This window comes from Lontra canadensis, unplaced genomic scaffold (assembly GCF_010015895.1).
Source record: "Lontra canadensis isolate GAN:19392208 unplaced genomic scaffold, GSC_riverotter_1.0 scaffold21, whole genome shotgun sequence".
Taxonomy (NCBI): Eukaryota; Metazoa; Chordata; class Mammalia; order Carnivora; family Mustelidae; genus Lontra; species Lontra canadensis.
The window spans coordinates 5,263,508-5,281,600 of NW_022631015.1; the positions used below are offsets into that span (position 1 = coordinate 5,263,508).

Sequence of the window (18,093 nt, forward strand, 5' to 3'; positions counted from 1 at the left end):
AAAGACCTGTGGAAATTGGTATTGTGTGGAATATACAACTTTTCTTTCTTCGTGTCTGTAGACACTGAAAACCTGCTTGAGAAATTCCTGATCCACAACCACAGTGACTGAGGCATTTTAGAGGAAATTGTGAGAGACCTGTGGATAGACATGGGCCCTGAAGAGGAACTGAAGCCATACACTGGGCTCTCCCTGACTACAAGGATCCCTGGGTTAATGCTGTCCATGGGCTACAAGTGGGAAGAGATCCACAACTCAATGATGGGCCTGAAGTGTCAAGAATTAATGACCATCTGCTGACTTTGGGCTACTAAGACACTCCAGGTGCTGGAGGGCATTCTGTCATGATGAAGTCCCTGCCTACAGCTGGTCCCACCAGCAGTGATGTCCTTCATCCTGTGAGGTAGAGGCTAATGTCTCTATCAACCAAAACAGCAGAGTACTGTCATTCCCACCTTTATTTTGTTCTCTAAGAGAGAAAATCAGTGGCATAAGGACCCGGAGTCTGGGTGGAAGGCCAGCAGAACAGCCAAAGTGATTAAGTCTCTGCCTAGTCAGGAGATGAAGACTACCACTTGAACACAACTCTCCCCTGTGGTCTCCTGATCACCGCGCCCCCCCCCCCCCGCCCCCAACCAAATACCAGCAATGGTGGTGGAGCCCTAGACTGATATGCCTTTTCCCAGCTGTATGTATGTGGCCTGGCTGGCTCAGAAGACTTTGTCCAATGGGGGATGGAGGTGTGCAAAGTGCTGTGGGGTTGTCTCTGTGAGATTAAAGCTATCTGGCACTCCCATGGTGTTCAGGAGCATTGAGGACAAAATAACTCTGATAGTTAAGCTGATGAGTTTGCCAGGAGCCCTCTGGGGAGTGGAGAGGCCGGCCCCTCTACCTATACCTAGTGAGACTTCGGAGATTAGACTGTACTTGGAGCCTTTCTCCCTTCCCCTGCTCCTCTCCCTCCCTTCTTCCGTGGTTGGGGTGAAGGGAGATGGTTCTGTAGAAATAAACACAAATATTAATGGGTAAGCACTTAATATCTTACTTTCTGAGTTGCTTTTGATGATGGACTGTAAGGTGATTACTGATTTGAACGGGTCTCACGTGTGTTTGTCTTAGAGAATATAAGGTTGTCACTGCCTTGAGCAGATTGTACAGCAATGATATTAACACTGACAAGTAACAGCATTTACTGTTTGTTGTCCAAAGACTTTCTCTGCCTTCCTAATTCATTTTAGCCACAAGTGCCCATTTTAGCAGATTGGGAAGTGACTGCTGAGGGAGGGTAAGCTGCTTATTGATAGCACAGAGGGGGTGTGAGTGGCAGAGCTCATGTCCCCAGCTAGTGCTCTCTACCCAGTATTCTGTGGCTCCTGTGGCTCAGGTCTGGGGGTGCCAGAGTCCCAGATTTGCCATTCTTTTGAGGTTGGGTATACTGTGTCTCTTAAATGGGTAATTCGGTCATAGGAGAAATGAAACAAGCAGCCACTTCGTGGAGCACTTTTCAGAGCTCCTTGTGAATCCATTTGTCTGCAGTCCTTGAAGCAGGACATGGTCCTGAACACAAATATTGCTTTGAAAATGTTAAATAAAAATGTTGGAAACACTAAGGGTGTGTGGAATCCTATTTATAGGAGGGATGGTGCCTTGTAGGCCGTTTGGCATGCAAGTTAGCCGCCTTGATGTTACAGCTTTTGGAGGAGTGTCTTCTAGCTCTAAACCTGCTCTTCTCCTGCCTCACGTCAGAAATCCTTCTGAGTTAGAGAGCAAATGTGAAGATTGAGGACTTCAGGCTGAACATCTTTTGTATATTTAAAGTTTACTTGTTGAGTTGGAAGAGCCTCTCTCCCTAGCCCAGTCCCCTTCTATTAATGTACCGATTGATGTGTCCAAGTAGTTAATGTTTTGACTCCTGAGGGGATGTTAGAAGCCATAATAATATGTCTAATAAGGATTTGTTGAACAGCTGTATTTACTGGGTAGCTACCGTGTGCCTGAGTCATGGAGGAGCTAGAAAGGTGAGCTCACGTCTCCCTGCCTGGCTTCAGCCACAGTGGCAGATCCTTTCCAGACGCAGTGTGCACCGGGCTGTTGTCCTCTCAGACTGTCCTCAGGTACAGGGCTCAGAGATCTCTTTTAGGGTTGGACCTGAGCTTTTCCCAGTCAGACTGTTTGGTGAGGCCACTGAAGAGTTCTGGAAAATTTAATGGTAGGTTTTCGGTGTCTCCTTTGCCAGAGGTGCGGCCTTTTTGTGGCACAGACTTTCTTCTTGAATATGATTATTGCAGTGCCTGGCACGTAACAGTGCTCACCAAATAGTATTTTTTTTCTCTTTTCTCTGCAGTGCGGTTCCAAAAAAAGAACTACAGAAATTTCAGAAGAGAGCTAGAATGCTGTGTGTAGCTGAGAGGATCAGGAATGTTTTCTGGGTGAGGCCCATAAGAGGCAAGGGTTACTTATCCATCTGATGCTGTAGTCTACCTGACACATTCCAGATGTGGCTGTGCAATGAGGATATTATGGTCACAAAACACAAACACAAATGTCTGCAATCTGTTGAGTCAAATAAATGTTCATTCACTAGTCATATAAATACGGAATTACATGGGAAACGATCTGAATGTCTTATAGGAAAATGATGAAATAAATGATAATATGTTCTTTTGATTTAATATTATGTAGCCATTGGAATTGTTTCAACTACCTTGTAAAAAGGTTGCAGTAACACTGGGTATTTAAAAAACAGAGATATAAAAGTGTTGCGTATAATCCCTCTTTTATTAAAACAATGCATGCTTGCCTGTGCATCGGAAAGTGAATTATATAGTGCATTGAGCAATGGATATTTCTGGTGAGACTGTGGAGCGGAGAGCCTGTTCTCATTAAAGGGTGCTGGTTTCACAAGCTAGCAGGTAGGTGTGTTTTTCCATTGTTGGCATTTACAATTGGATGATTTGCATGTTTTAAATGGGAAACTAAAGCTTTAAGGTATGTTTTTTTCTTTGTTGTTGGTTTTGGTTTTGATGGTGTGGGGAAGTAAGCTAACTGTCCCCAAGGGCTCTTCAGTGGGAGGAGGGTTCTGGTGGAAGCCTTCATCCAGTGGGGCTCCTAGAAATGTGACATCTGGGCACTGCCGAAGTCCCTGTCTGTGCTGCCCCAGCAGGGATTCCTCTTCCTCTGTCTGTTGTGGGTCCTGGTTTACTTTGGGTTTTGTCTTTAACTTGCGTCCAGAGGGAAATTTCCAGAAATGCTCCCGGGGATGATGTTGGGAGTTTGATTTCCAAGTGAGGATACCTGTTCAACTGAATAATCTCCTGTGTAACTAATCAAACTCTTGATTACTGTGGGTTAGTTCTATTATTCTATATGTGAAAGCTCCCATCTTCTCTAACCCCTACCAAAAATTCTTATTTTGTTTGAAAGCTTTTTCCTCAAAGGATACTAGGGCATTACTACTTTTACGAGCTTAAGACAACAGTAATTTTGTGTTTCTAGATGTGGTTTTTCGTTTTGTTTTGTTTTTTAGTTTTTTAATTTTTTAAATTTTTAAAAGATTTTATTTATTTGACAGAGAGACAGTGAGAGAGGGAATACAGGCAGGGGGAGTGGGAGAGGGAGAAGCAAGCTCTCCACTGAGCAGGGAGCCCGATGTGGGGCTTGATCCCAGGACACTGGGATCATGACCTGAGCCGAAGGCAGATGCTTCACCAGCTGAGCCAGCCAGGTGCCCCTTTGTTTTATTTTTTTTTTTTTAAAGCATCTGTGTTTTTCAAGCTGAAAATTAAAGGTATTTATTGTTGGAGGTGCTGATGATATACCCACAGGAATACAATGTAGCATATACTCCAGTTATCATAAGATGTAAAAATTATAGAAATTTTCTCTCTAATCTATAATCTTTTCCTTGTAAAGAAAGTTCTTCTTTATGTTCTAATACTTACTTTAAACACCTACTGGGTCATGTAAAGTGACAGGACAGGATAGTGTGTCATACAACGTTTCATGCCATTTTGGACTTGCCCTGCTTTGTGCAGTAGAGGGACCAAGGCTTGGTCTTCTGAAGGTGGGTTATTTTTCTATAATGTCCTAAGAGATGCTCAAAAGACTACCTACTGGTTTCCTTTTACCCCCCAATTACACAAGTAATGAGTTAGGCTTTTAAGTCTTATAGACTTTTCTTTCTTTCTTTTTTTTTTTTTTTTAGACTTTGTCAGAGAGAGAGAGAGAGAGAAAAAGAGAGAGAGCAGGAGCGGTGGGAGGGGCAGAGGGAGAAGCTGGCTCCCTGCAGAGCAAGGAGCCTGATGTGGGATTCGATCCTAGGACCCTGGGATCATGACCTAAGCTGAAGTCAGAGGCTTAACTGAATGAGCCACCCAGGCGTCCCATAAATCTCAGAGACTTTTCATCAGGAGTGTCTGTTATGACACGATTATCTAGGATGGAGAGCAGCAGTCACCCGGAGTCTTACCAAGATTTCCTGCTGGCCGCATGGAGGCCAGAGTGGAGTGACCAGGCCGGTGAAAGGCTCATTACCGCTGGGCCTTAGGGAATGGCAGGCAGGAAGCTGCCCTCAACGAGGATTTTCCATGGCTGACCCTGGTTCTGCAGTGACAGCAGCTCTCAGTGTACGGGGCTGAACAATTATTCAGAAAAGAGCGAGGATAATGGATATCCATTTTACCTGCTTGAAACTAATAGACAGCTTCCTTCTGGGATTTACTCTCTGTACCAATTAATGTATAATCTGTTCTACCTTCTCTTTCCCTACCTGCCAGTCACTGCTCTTTTCAGGGATAGCTGCGCGGAGGAGATGACGGGACTGTCTACCAAGGTTTTTGCTACAGTTCCACTGCACTGTTCTGGGAACGTGTGGACCCTCCCACCTCTCAGCCATCATCCCTCCCCTTTCTCAGTTCTTGTTCTGCTACTTGCACGGTTTTTGAACTTACTGGTGAAGCAGCTTTGAGCTCTTTTGGTGGAATGAATTTCCATTGACCTGTGTACGGAGAGTGCACACTCAGGGACCCCAAGCATAGGTATATGATAAACTGTGCAAACAGGGGTGGGGAAATCTAGCTGTTTACTCGAACAGTTCAGTGTCTCAGATTCAGATGATGGAAGCCGATCTTGGCTTGCAGCCCCTGAGCTGCAGTCCTGCTTCTGGGAAGACAAGCCCAAAGGCTACCGTGTTCAGTTGAAGGGGAGTCACACTGGCTTTCCACTGAGAACAGACCACGTATTTCCTTTGTCACTCCCATGCCTCCTTGGATTGTCATGTGGAGAGACAGGCCATCTTGCTGCAGGGAGGCGGTTGTTAGCAAGCACCAGCCAACATCTGACTCCTTATACTTCCCATGCATCTCGTGGGTGCAGATCTCGAGAAATCTGAGCATTTTTCAAAAATGGCTTTTTCTTTTAAACATGTTACTTTTAATTTTGTTTCGTCTTATGTTGAAAAAAATGTGTTTCTGTTGCTTGTCTATTCCATAGGTATGTAGCATAGCAGTTCCTCCTGGGTATCTCATGCCCTTATAAGCTGGCAGCTCTGGGGGACATTTTAAAGTCTGTGTTGTTTTGTTTTTCCTTTGTCAAAGGGGAGAGGGATTGCTGACATACTGCGTGCCAGAGCACTTGAGGCAAATCTATTTCCAGCTCAAATATAGCTGCGAAAGAAATTGCCAGAGTGGTGCATTATTAATTCTTCCTTCTCTCCATCATCCGATTGCAGGCAGGACTGGCACGATCCCACCTGCTTTGCCTGCCTCCCTGTCAGTTCCAGCCATTTCCAGCCTCCTCCAGGCTTTAGGAGTGCAAGGGACCATTCAGCTGTTGAAGAGCAGGAGGCACAAACATTTCTAGTGGTTTATCTCATGTGACAATCTTATAGCTCAAACAACAGCTTTCTAAAACCAACTATCAGAATATGTATTTTCAGTTTAGTTATGAAAAAAATTTTCTACTTGGATGGGGAGTTGGGATGATTTATGCATAGTGATCAGATTTTTCAAATGATTATTATTTTTTTAATCAATCACCAGAAAAAAAGAATGAAATGGAAATCACCAAATATTTCTCATATCTGCAATATATGTGATGAACAAAAGTTATAAAACAATCATCACTGAAGTATTAAAAATGCCCAACATTGTCAATTTAGAAAAGTACAATGGTTTAATAAAAATATATGGAAACCTTTTTTTTTTTTTTAATTTTTATTTATTTGAAACACAGAGAGAGAGAGATCACAAGTATGCAGAGAGGCAGGCATAGAGAGAGGAGAAAGCAGGCTCCCCGCTGAGCAGAGAGCCCGATGCGGGCCTCGATCCCAGGACCCTGAGATCACGACCTGAGCCGAAGGCAGAGGCTTAACCCACTGAGCCACCCAGGCGCCCTATGGAAACCTTTAAACACTTATAATATATCAAGGGATACATTCTGAAGCATTAATTGGCAGATTTGAAAATAACACTCAGAATACCTAATGTCAGGGAGAAAGTGTTGAGGTGCCTTCTCAGCCACTACTGAGATCATTCACAGGTTCAGTGTTTTTGTTAAGCTCGGTGTCTGTGTGTTTTTATGATGCAGAAAATGCATGCACATTATTTGCTCTGAAAATTACCTCCTGTGTCATCCGTATATGACTGAGCAGCTCCAAAGGTGGTTGATGCAGGATGGTTTAGCATGGCATTGTCTCAAGTGACCATCAGTGGAGAGTTTATTCTGCCTCTGCTTCTCCTTTACTCTGCTGTGTAACTCCCTGGATTCAGGACTTGTGCTGAGCCCCCGGGACAAGCCCACGTCACTGTAACTGAAGGGATATTTATTCTAGACAGGGTGATCCCTTGCTTCTAGAGCAGGGACCCTGTCATGTTGTCAGGAGGAACACTTGTCATTTTCCTCAATGAAATCATTAGCATCTGGCTCAGGTCCATCCTGGCAAGTCTACGTGAGGCCCACATGGCTGGACCACATGGCTGATGTCCCCAGGGCTCCATGGCTGCTTTGAATTCTTCCTGGGGGTCCTTATCCAGGACGGGTCAGGTTTCTTCCTCACTAAGTGGCACCAGCAGGGACTAGAGATTGCCTGGGCAATCTCAATTTGTTGAGCAACTAGCCAGGCTCCTCCTTTTTTTTCATTCTCCTACTGTCTTTGTTAAGGCTTTGTGTTTGGGGACAATGGCCTTGCACTGTGCTCCCTCTAAAAACTGGGCTTGGAGCATACCAGCACATGGGAGATCTTGAGTGAGCTCTCACAGCAGCAGTATCTCCGTGTGCAAGTGCCATCAGATGCTCAGAGTAGTGAGTATGGGGTGTGGACTGTGCTTTTGTAAGAGGCAGCATTTTGAATGAGACCTGTTTACATATACTTTGCATCAATTTGCATACCAGCCTCTGATAACTAGCTCTAAATACCCTTCTGTGACTTCAGCTAGTTAGTGCCGCTAACCACTGTGGTAGCCAGGCCTGGTATTAAGGGCATTACACACATGAAAAACTGAAAAGGCTTGTGAAAACATAATCATGAATGTGGTAAATCAGCCCAGCCCCTCACAGATGCCTGATTCCTTATGCTGGAGTGACAGCGCATTCAACATTCTTGAGGGAGATCCTGCCTTTCTAGCACTCAGCTAATCAGCCCCACCCTGGAAAATCAAGGAAGGAAAAAAAACCAAACATTTTTTTTACTATCTTTCATTTAATCGTCACTGTGCTAATGGTACCAGTTATTATTTCACACTTTTTCTGTTATTTGACGTGAAATCTACATAGTTCGTGAAGTTGGTTGGTGGTGAGAAGAATACATAGCAAAGGTGATGGTGAAGGTTGCCCATAGGGTTTGCAGTGTCCAACCTGCGTCTTTGCACATTCAGCTCTCAGATGAGCTTTTCCTCTTTTCCTTTCTCCTTTCTCAGCCTTCATCGTAGGGTGACCAGACCATAGTCTGCCTCACTTGAGAATGGAAAGTTGCGGGGTGGGGTGAGCAGGGGGACAGGTACACCTGCACCGTCCCCTGCCTTGTGTCGATTCCCACTTTGTGGGTTCCACTGGGTGTTGATACTGATTACTGAAACAACATACTAACTCCTGGTTTGTGCAGTTGACTTTTAGTAGCAGATTGGGAAGTTTTACCCCCTTCAGAGATCAGGCAGGGGATAGAAGGGATCTGTTCTTAAAGAGTAAAAAGTCCTTCAAATTCATGCTGCTCTTTGTAGGTCACCTAAAAATACTGATCTTAGTAGTTTTAGATCTTAAAATAACTAAATGTGTACCTTTCATTTTTGTTCCTGTTAAATCAGACATCCATTTATACTAGATTTCAGGATAGGGCAGAATAAAATACCTACTTCTCCCTATGTTGTAAGAAAATAAATTGGGAAGAGTCTACCTATCGTTATGTAGGAAGTTGTTTTAATTATAGCAGGATACTGCTTAGTGTTTCTCAGTGACCTCTTCTATCCTCAATCCACTGTGGGCATGGTTATTTGAGAATGTGGTCTAGAGAATAATAGTGTGGTCTTGCAGAGCATTCCTCTTGCTCTGTTAGTTTTGAGCATGAATGATGTGGCCGCCCCCCCCACTTTTTCTTCATTAGGATCTGATGTTAGCCTCTTCGCTGACAATCTCATGTTATAAAACATGAAAACTTGAAATTCGGGAGACCGAGCGTCTGGATGAACCTTGCTCTCAGGAACTCCCGTAGGCCTGTGGGGGAATGTCTGCCTCAGTTTCCCAAGCTAGTCCCTCTGTTCAGTCACACCTATGTCTACAATTTTTATTACTCTGACTTTGTCATTTTGAAGTAAGAGCGGTGCTGTGTATTTTAGGTGTTGTGGTGCTTCCTATTTTATTCCGTTTGGCTCAGTAGTAAGTTATTAGTTGTAGTAAGAGTAGCTTCTGGGCCATTTTAGTTGTGAGCGTCTTACACTGCAGGTCCAAGGCCTAGATCGTTTTTCTGTGAACCTCATTGTCAACAGTGGTTTATATAAGCAGAAGTTTCTTTTCTGCAGATGAGCCCACTTCTGTGCTCTTCTTTCCCCCACTACTGTTCATGACATCACCTTATAAACCTTCAGCAGCCAACCCCTGCTGTGGAGGGCAGCCATGGTGAAGTTCACCATTCTTGGCCTTGAATTGAGGGCTTAGAGGGAGGGAACCTGTCCAGGGCTGCTTCTATCAGGGCTGAAGGATCAGAGCACACCTTCCCTAGATGGTCTTGCTTTATGTGGTGGGTGGGTTCGAGGGTGACGGAGGGCCGAGTTTCAGCTCCACTTGGTTTCATGCATTTTCAGTTACTCTAATCAACCTTTTTACTATAAAGCATGTGGAGCTGCTCCAACTCATAATGAAGTGGATAGAATGTAATTCTTTTGTAATTTGAAGTCAACCGCCTGATGCAGTATTTTAAGAATTCTATAGCATATTGATTTCCACAATCATTCATGTACTTTACTTTATTCAGTTTCTCCAAACATTAGAGTGATGGTTCACAATCAAGAATGTGAGTGAAAAAAAAAAGAATGTGAATGAATTCTAGAGTGAACTCACTACTATCTCTTAATTGACTGACTGCATTTTTGTCCTCCCATGTCTAAAATGCCTGTGAGCTATCTTTACTCATAAAATTTTTGATAACAAATGCATCCTTTGTTTTCCTTTCCACCATACTAACCAAATTTTCTAACTCTCCAGATACTGCTAACTGGATATTCTACTGTTTAATTTGGTTGGGCACTAACTACCCAGATTCAGTTCTGACCCTGCAGGTAAAGGGCTCAGTCCCACCAGATTCCCTCTTCCCTTCCAGCCCCTTCAGATGGGATCCCTATCCCAGCTTGTCACCTGTACATCTCTCCAATCAGCTATCAATCTTAGGTTCTCATGAACCCCCTCCTGAAATTCAATCATTTGCTAGATTGGCTTACAGAACCCAGGAAAGCACTTTACTTGCCATTTCTGTTTTATTATAAAGGATACAATTCAGAAACAGCTAAATGGAAGAGAAGCTTAGGAAAGTGTATGGGGATGGTACCTGTATGTCTCTTTGGAATACTAGGATCAATCATGGAATCTCAAGGCTTAGATACAAGGAAGGACATAGACACAAGGAGGACTGGGGGATTAGCTGGCCAAAGACTCATATTATAGTTGTTAATGGGTCATGGAAGGGTTGAGCCTACAGGAAGTATGAGATCAGTATTGACAGAACTGGCCTGTGAAACAAGGTGTAGGAAATAGTCTAAAATGGTCATTGCGATTTCCAGAGAACATTTGCTGCTGCTTAGGGCCTAGTACCCACCTCTCTATACTTAACTGGTCTTAAAAGGGAGGGAGTGTTACTTATTTACTGAACCCATTGTCTGACATTATCTGTGTAATTCATGACCTCAGAATGTGAGTGAGGGTGTATGTGAGGTTTAGTGAAAATCATTTACAATTTCTTCAGCCCTTATGTATCAGCTACTTTGGAAATTATTTTAAATATGTTATTTAATTTTCACAGAGACTGTGAAATGGAATGAAATGAAAATATTCTTCATTCCCATTTTTCAGATAAGAAACCAAAGGCCTGGGAGGTCACATGATTTGCTCACATTCCAGGTTAGCTTTGCAAAGTACCAGAGCTGGGATTCAAACTCAGGACTTTGTCACTCTGGCAACCCATGATAGATACTGAGCACCTATTATGTAGCAGTCACTGGGCCAGGCACTGGAAATACAAAGAAAAATTCAACTGCCTTCACTTCAAGGAAGACAAGGCATCGTCTTCATCAAAATGCTAAGGAGACTCCACAATGACTTAATTAAAAGCACTGCATAAATGCATGGCATTATATTAGGTTGGCAGTGGTTTCCTGCCAATATATGAAGCGCTAAGAATCAATAGGAAGAAGTATATGGTTATAAAAAAAAAATGAGCAGAGCCATAGAAAGGCTAATTGAAAGCGTGGAATGTTAAGAAACACAGATTTATTTATGTAAAGTTTGGAAGATGCTACTCTAGCAGTTTCTGGCTGGTTTTGATGATTGATGATACACCTAAAGTAGCTGAGCTATTGAGATTAACTTAAGTTGCTTTATTTAAAACCATGCTCTCTCAGAAAATCTTACTTTTAATGTTCCCGGAGGTGTATGCCTGTGTTATGTTGGGGATAAGCAGTTTTAGAGTCAGAGAGGAAATGAAGAAAACAAGGCCAATACTACATGGTTTCAACACTATTTGTCAATATATCGCCCATGATGTGCCAAAGCAGCTAGTGAGAATATGGGAAGGGCGAGTAGGGTAAACACTCATGGAAAGATGGTTAGAATCAAACAAAGGAGGAGCTATATTAAAAACATAGTGGTTCACAAGATACCCTTCAACGGATGAATGGATAAAGAAGATGTGGTCCATATACACTGTGGAGTATTATGCCTCCATCAGAAAGGATGAATACCCAACTTTTGTAGCAACGTGGACTGGAAGAGATTATGCTGAGTGAAATAAGTCAAGCAGAGAGAGTCAATTATCATATGGTTTCTCTTATTTGTGGAGCATAACAAATAACACGGAGGACATGGGGAGTTGGAGAGGAGAAGGGAGTTGAGGGAAATTGGAAGGGGAGGTGAACCATGAGAGACTATGGACTCTGAAAAACAATCTAAGGATTTTGAAGGGGCGGGGGGTGGGAGGTTGGGGGAGCCAGGTGATGGGTATTAAGAAGGGCACATATTGCATGGAGCACTGGGTGTGGTGCATAAACAATGAATTCTGTTACACTGAAAAGAAATTTAAAAAAAAAAACACCACACATACACCAAAGTAAACAAACAAAAAAACGTAGTTTCAGTATTAATTATAGAAGAGCAGATATTAGGAGTTCTCTTTTATTAAGCAAAATGAACAATTCTTAGGGTGATAGATCAAATCAAGAATGTTGTATTGACATAGGGTTTTTACATATGACCTCTTTAATTCAAAATGCTTTTTTTTTGGTTTTGTTTTGTTTTGTATCGGTAACTTGTAAAATGTTGAATTGCTTAGGCATTCTTTATCACTGAGTCCTTTTTTCTTTTTCTTTTTTTTACTGCTTTGATGGAAGTATCTCAGTGAAATCAGAGAAAACTAAAAGATGGGCTTGGGAGCAGTCAGTATTTAAGTGGTACTATATATTTTGGTTTTACTTGAAGTGGGCTAGAAGGGAAGAAAGAAAAATTGTGTGTAGAGCTCACTCATTGTGTGTTAGGCACCCAGCTAGATTCTATGTGTAGAGTCTCTCTCTTTTTCCCTCTAGGTTTAAATATTGCCTATGAATCAATCAATCTTATATCTATATAATTTCATTTGCATAGCATTTGTAACATTTTGCAGATGAGATTTCAAAGTTTAAATGACTTGCTAGTTAAGGTGGGTGCAAATTTGAACCCAGGACTTTTTCCTTCAAAACCCTTGTTTTTGCTGGAGTTTGCTGCCGTCTTGGGTTTGAAAAGACTGGATCGCAGTTATCGGCAAGATAAAACATGAAGTGAAGTTATAGCATCATTTTTTACTTCCTTTTATTTTGAGCAAAATTATGATATTAAGTAGATGTTTTTAAGAGCATCCTATAGTGCATCTATAAAATGTCTAAGGAAAGTCCTGCCCTACTAGGGTTTTGAACCTTTTTAAAGGATATAGTCACCTAGAAACTTTCTGAATTGCTGCTCTCCATTTAGAGTTGATTTTTAGAAATTCTTTTCAGCCACTGCAACTTGTAAAGCTGTCTTATTTGGCTTTTGTTTTGCTTTTCTTTTCTGCACTGTTGGTATTTTGAGCAACCCCTAGCTAGGTATTAGACCAGTTGCATCCAACATGAAGTATTTGTTTGGACTTTGAACTCTGCCTTTATTCATCTTGTTTGTACACCATCTGCTTCCTCTTCCCTCTACTTTCCTGGCTGCCCAGACTTCACTAATTTTTAGTCTTACCTCTTCCATGAGTGCATTCACAGTCACTGTCTGCATTTGCTATTCCTTCTTTGGCACCTCTGTGGGACCTTATGCTGTTCTCTTATTAATCATAGGTTCTTTCATAAATGTATTGCTGTGTTTCATTGTGAATACCATGGTGCTCCAGCTTCCTACATTTTAAACTCTTTGATTTCGTGGATGGTGATTTAAACAACAGTTCTTTGCACAAAAGTCAGATTTAAAAAAATCTTCTTAAAAATTACTTAGTGTAACTTCATTTTAGTAAAACTCTTTGCAGTACAGAGATAAAATGGTTTGATCATTTATGGTGCCACAAAGGGTATAGGGAATGTAACACTCATAATTGGCGGTGGGGCTCATTGGTGGGACTTGTAACTAGTGCATGGCCACTTGGGAGATCCATTAGACTATATCCGTTCAGATTTAAAATGCATACACCATTTGACCTTGCAGTTCAACTTTTAGGAGTTTAATCTCAAAATGCTAGAATGTGTATGAAACATATGTGTACAAGGGGATTTTTAAAATAGATTTATTCAGTTTAACAAAACATTGGAAAAAATGTCAATGTTCATCAACAAGGATGTGGCTGAATTACATACATGGTGGGGCTTTCATTTGATGGAATGTGGAACACTCTGCACCATTAAAAAGAATGAGGTAGATCTCAGTATTCTACTTGACTTCTAAGGAATATTATCAGTATAAATTCTTAACTGGTGAGAATATTATATAGAGCAGTATGCTAACATTTGTGTAAAAATTAAGTCTGTGGGTAGTGAACAGAAGGGCCATCTGTACTCCAGTGTTCGTAGCAGCAATGGCCACAGTCGCCAAACTGTGGAAAGAGCCAAGATGCTCTTCAACAGAGAAATGGATAAAGAAGATACATACAATGGAATATTATGCCTCCATCAGAAAGGATGAATACCCAACTTTTGTATCAACATGGACGGGACTGGAGGAGATTATGCTGAGTGAAATAAGTCAAGCAAAGAGAGTCAATTATCGTATGGTTTCACTTGTGGAGCATAAGGAATTACATGGAGGACTTTGGGTGAAGGAGAGGAGGAGTGAGTTGGAGGAAATCAGAGGGGGGTGTTATGCCCGAGTTTTCGAGTCTGAGAGACCACCAAGGAGCCAACACCGATGTAATCACACGAGGGTTTATTTGACAAGCTTAAGCTTGGGCCCAAGTATACTGGATGCAGCGGTGTAGGGACTTGGACCCTGAACCAGACTACAGTCAGAGTTTTTAAAGGCAGAGTAGGAGTGGACTTGGTGGGTGAGGACAAAGGGGATGATGTTAGTCTTTAAGGAATTTTGGAAGCAAGGTCTCGAGGACCTTGAGGGGCTAGCTATTGTTGGGAGAAAGGTTATTTAACCAGTAGTAAAAATATTCTCGTGAGACTCTTTAGATGTATATCAGTGGGTCATGATCGCTGGGCAATATCGCTGGGAATGATCCCTGACACTATCTTGGAGGTTTAGAGATAAAGTTTCACATTTCTCCTATCAAGTGTCCTTGTTAGTGAGATTTAGGTTTAGAAGAAATTTAACTTTATTTACATTTCCTTCTGCCTCAGCCTCCTTCAGTTTTATGGTGGGGAGGGCGACATTAGGGTTTGGGGAACTGAGTTATTTGCCTCTGGAAATTGGGCTATTGTTAAATCTCTAGGACATTTGTAAACCAAGGGAGACTCCTGTCTTGCAGGATTGTGATCTCTGCAAGTTAACTATTTGTTTTTCTTTTAGGGCAGCCAGGGGTGGCTGAGGAATGTCACACATATACTACCGAGGGGAGGGGAGCAGGTGGAGAGGGGGTGCAAGGTGCCAGCTTTTGCTTTGTCAGGATGGCTGTACCTATGTCAGGGCTAGACTCAAGGTGGGTACAGCCTTGTTTTTCTTGGCCTCCACAGGAGACAAACCATGAGAGACTGTGGACTCTGAGAAACAAACTGAGGGTTTTGGAGGGGAGAAGGTGGGGGTTGGGAGGGCTTGGTGGTGGGTATTAAGGAGGGCAGGTATTTCATGGAGCAATGAGTGTGGCGTATAGACAATGAATCTTGGAACAATGAAAATATAAAATTTAAAAAAAGGTTAAGTCTATGGGAGAGGGCTTTGTATGTGTATGTGTGTGCCTACACCTATTCAGTTGTATAATACATATAAAATGTTTATAGGGAGGTACGGGAGGCAGTGGATGTTTACTTTCACTGTTTACCCTTTTATAACACTTGAATTTTATTACCATATACATGATTTATCAGTGAATAATATTAGTTTTTAAAAGTCTGATAGTACAGATTTAAAATTCCCAAGTCTATCAACTTAGCAACACTAGATGAGAATATGTATATAAAGAAATTAGTATGGTTTCAGATATAATAATGAGTCATTTAGTAAGTTATATGAGCGGTGGTCATGGTGGAGATGGGGGTGGAGTTGTAATGATGATGTCAGAGCTTGACCTTGAAGAATCCCTAAGGGCAGGGCAGAGTGAATTTTCCATCTCATTATCTTACCATCACCTGGGGATCTAAGTAGTCTTAAAGGGGTGGTCTCAAGTATGGAATGTTTTATAGTTTGGTGCTTTGGTTTAACATTAATGATTTTTTTCTTTGTTCTCTTCTATAATATTTTCTTATTTGTTTGTTTGTTTTTAACATGAAATAATTCTGAATCACTTACTATCAGGGAAGTAATTTAAAAAACTCATGTGTCCCCCCCCCAGGCAAAAATAAATGATTCAGTCAATATTTGCAGTCTTGACAGATGAGCCATGCTTGTCTGTGGTAATGTGGAGCCCTTGTCTTTTGCCACCTACCTCCAGGTGTATATAAGCCCTACTTTGAGAAGCCAGGCTTGCTATCTACCAATTAAGATTAGGATCTGATACTGCACTTTGATGATTTCTGTGATGATGTAATGATTTCTCTGCAGTCGGTAGAACTAAATTTGGTTTCTAAGTCATGTGACCATCTGTTTGTTGCCATTTGACCTGAAAGAGCATTGGTTCCCTGGCATATGTTACCATGCTCTAGTTCTGTGTAGTGGTCCGGAAAGGCTACTTCAAAATCAGCATCCTCGCTTCAGGGGTTTTTACTGCTTTAAGGGACTCATACATTTGCAAATTCCACATCCATTTCAGTTCTGCCCCAGCCTGATCCTTTGTTTTGACCTAGGTGGGAAAGGGAAACTGTAGGGAGGGCAGGTAGGAAGGACAAGACAACAAGTGGCCAGGGAAAGATCCATGGTTAACCAGGGAGGTAACCATGTGCAGGTGCTTTGTCTCGATGTTTCTTCTTCAGAGTGCTGAGGCTCCCTGGTTTGACGGACTGTATCTGTGAAACTATAAATAGTTTTTTTTTTTTTTTAATCTGTGCCTTGCATTTACATATTGATGTATTTTTTTTTTTGCCAGTATTGAAATTCAGAATTGATTTAAGTAAATGCACACATATCATCCAGATAAAAACAATCTCAGACTGTTTCTTATGGTCAGATATAGGTAGGTGAAAATTAACATGTTATGAACAATTAGTAATTGCAGTGTAACTCCCACTGCCCTTTTTAAAATACTTTCCCAATGTTATTAGGTAAAGTAAAATTACATCAAGTGACTCAGGGTGTAGAAGTGTCGTGAAGGAGTTTTTCGCTGTTACTTCTAGAGGTTAAGTTTTGGAGAAATTATGTGACCAGTAATCAAAAAATATTTAATATTTATCAAAGTGGAGAGTAAAACAAACAAACCAAACTTTAACATTTGACATGTAAGCATTGACCTCATTTTTATTTAGTTGTACTGTCCAATATTAAGTGTTAGTACTTACATGTACGAGAGGCATAGTAGATAGTGGATATCAATGCATTTGACTCTACTCGTTTTTTACCTTTGGCCAGGTATTTGGCCTTTTACAGAGAAGAGAGAGGCAGGAGATTTTATTGTTCATACTGTGCTGAACCCGGGAGGTGCTGCCCCCACTTGCTTAAGGTCTTTCTAGTGCAAATTTAGAGAAATAGTGGACCTGTTTCTTCACAGAGCTCTTGTAAGACTTAATATGAAAAATTACAGAGGCATAACTGTATTGAGCCAATAATTTTCAACTGTTTTTTTCCTATCGTGTTTTATTTTTGTTTTTCAGATACTATCTCCTTTGGGATTAAAACAAACTGAAAGGAAAGTTGCTCTTTTGTAAGAAAGCTCAGAGTAGAGGGAAAAAAAATCTTAGTTCTAAATATATCTTCAAGAGTTATAAGATAAGATAGCTTTTTCTCTAAAAGAACAAAGACATGGCAGTCTGATGGTTTTTAAAAATCTCAGAGACTTTATTTTATACCCATGTAACTGAAGGCTGAGTCTTTTCAAACTATTTCTAAGATGAAAGATATTTTTTTACATATTTGAGATCTCATAAATCTATGGGCAAATAAACTATTTTCCAAAGTCCAGATTTGTTTCTGAAATAAAATATAGCTTATGTTTTCCAGATCTGTACTTAAAATGATGCAAAGAACTATTTATATGGAGTAGAATGTTGAAAAGGCCATCAGCATTTCAAAGAGCTGATACTCTGTCCCAGAGCTCAAGTAAACAGTGGCTGGCTGTATCATTCACTGCAGAGATTTCCCCCAATTTTTTTTCTAAACTTTCAAGTTTTTTGATATTTATAAACATCAGATGTCTTAAATTTTCATGTGATCAAATGTATGTGTCCTCCATTTATTTCATCTGCTTCTTTTGTAGAGCAGTCATTTCTAACCCTGGATCAAGGAATTACCAATATTTCTTCTGCTTTTGTTTGTTTTCTTTTGTTTTTAAACATGTAACAGGACTTTCCACAGAACTCTCCACAGTCTGTTTAGGCATATAACATGAAGTGGAGATGACTTCATTTTTCTCCCAAATAGTTTCTTAACACTATTCCTTATGTAATTTATTTCTACACTGGTTTATGAGGATATATATTAAATTTAAAAAAAGAATCTGATCACGGTGTCAGTTCTTTCGCCAGTTTTCATTGTTGCTTTTTTCTTGTTATTTTTCAACAGGCTTCTTGTTTACTCACTTGTTTAGTTTTTCAAATGAAGTTGGGTATTGTTTAAAGTCCTCCTAACCACTCCCATAGAAATTTCTGTTGG

General features: G+C 41.1%; 1 protein-coding gene across 3 annotated transcripts in view; it reads left to right on the top strand.

Moving 5' to 3' along the window:
- FARS2 (phenylalanyl-tRNA synthetase 2, mitochondrial) overlaps positions 1–18,093 on the top strand; it is a 525,092-nt gene that overhangs the window by 76,927 nt on the left and 430,072 nt on the right. The window contains exon 3 of one of the 3 annotated variants that reach the window (XM_032861500.1): positions 17,097–17,131. The exons of the other annotated variants lie outside the window; for them this stretch is intronic. The gene's annotated coding sequence lies outside the window, so the exon portion shown is untranslated. The remainder of the gene's footprint in view (positions 1–17,096; positions 17,132–18,093) is intronic. 3 annotated transcript variants of the gene reach the window in all.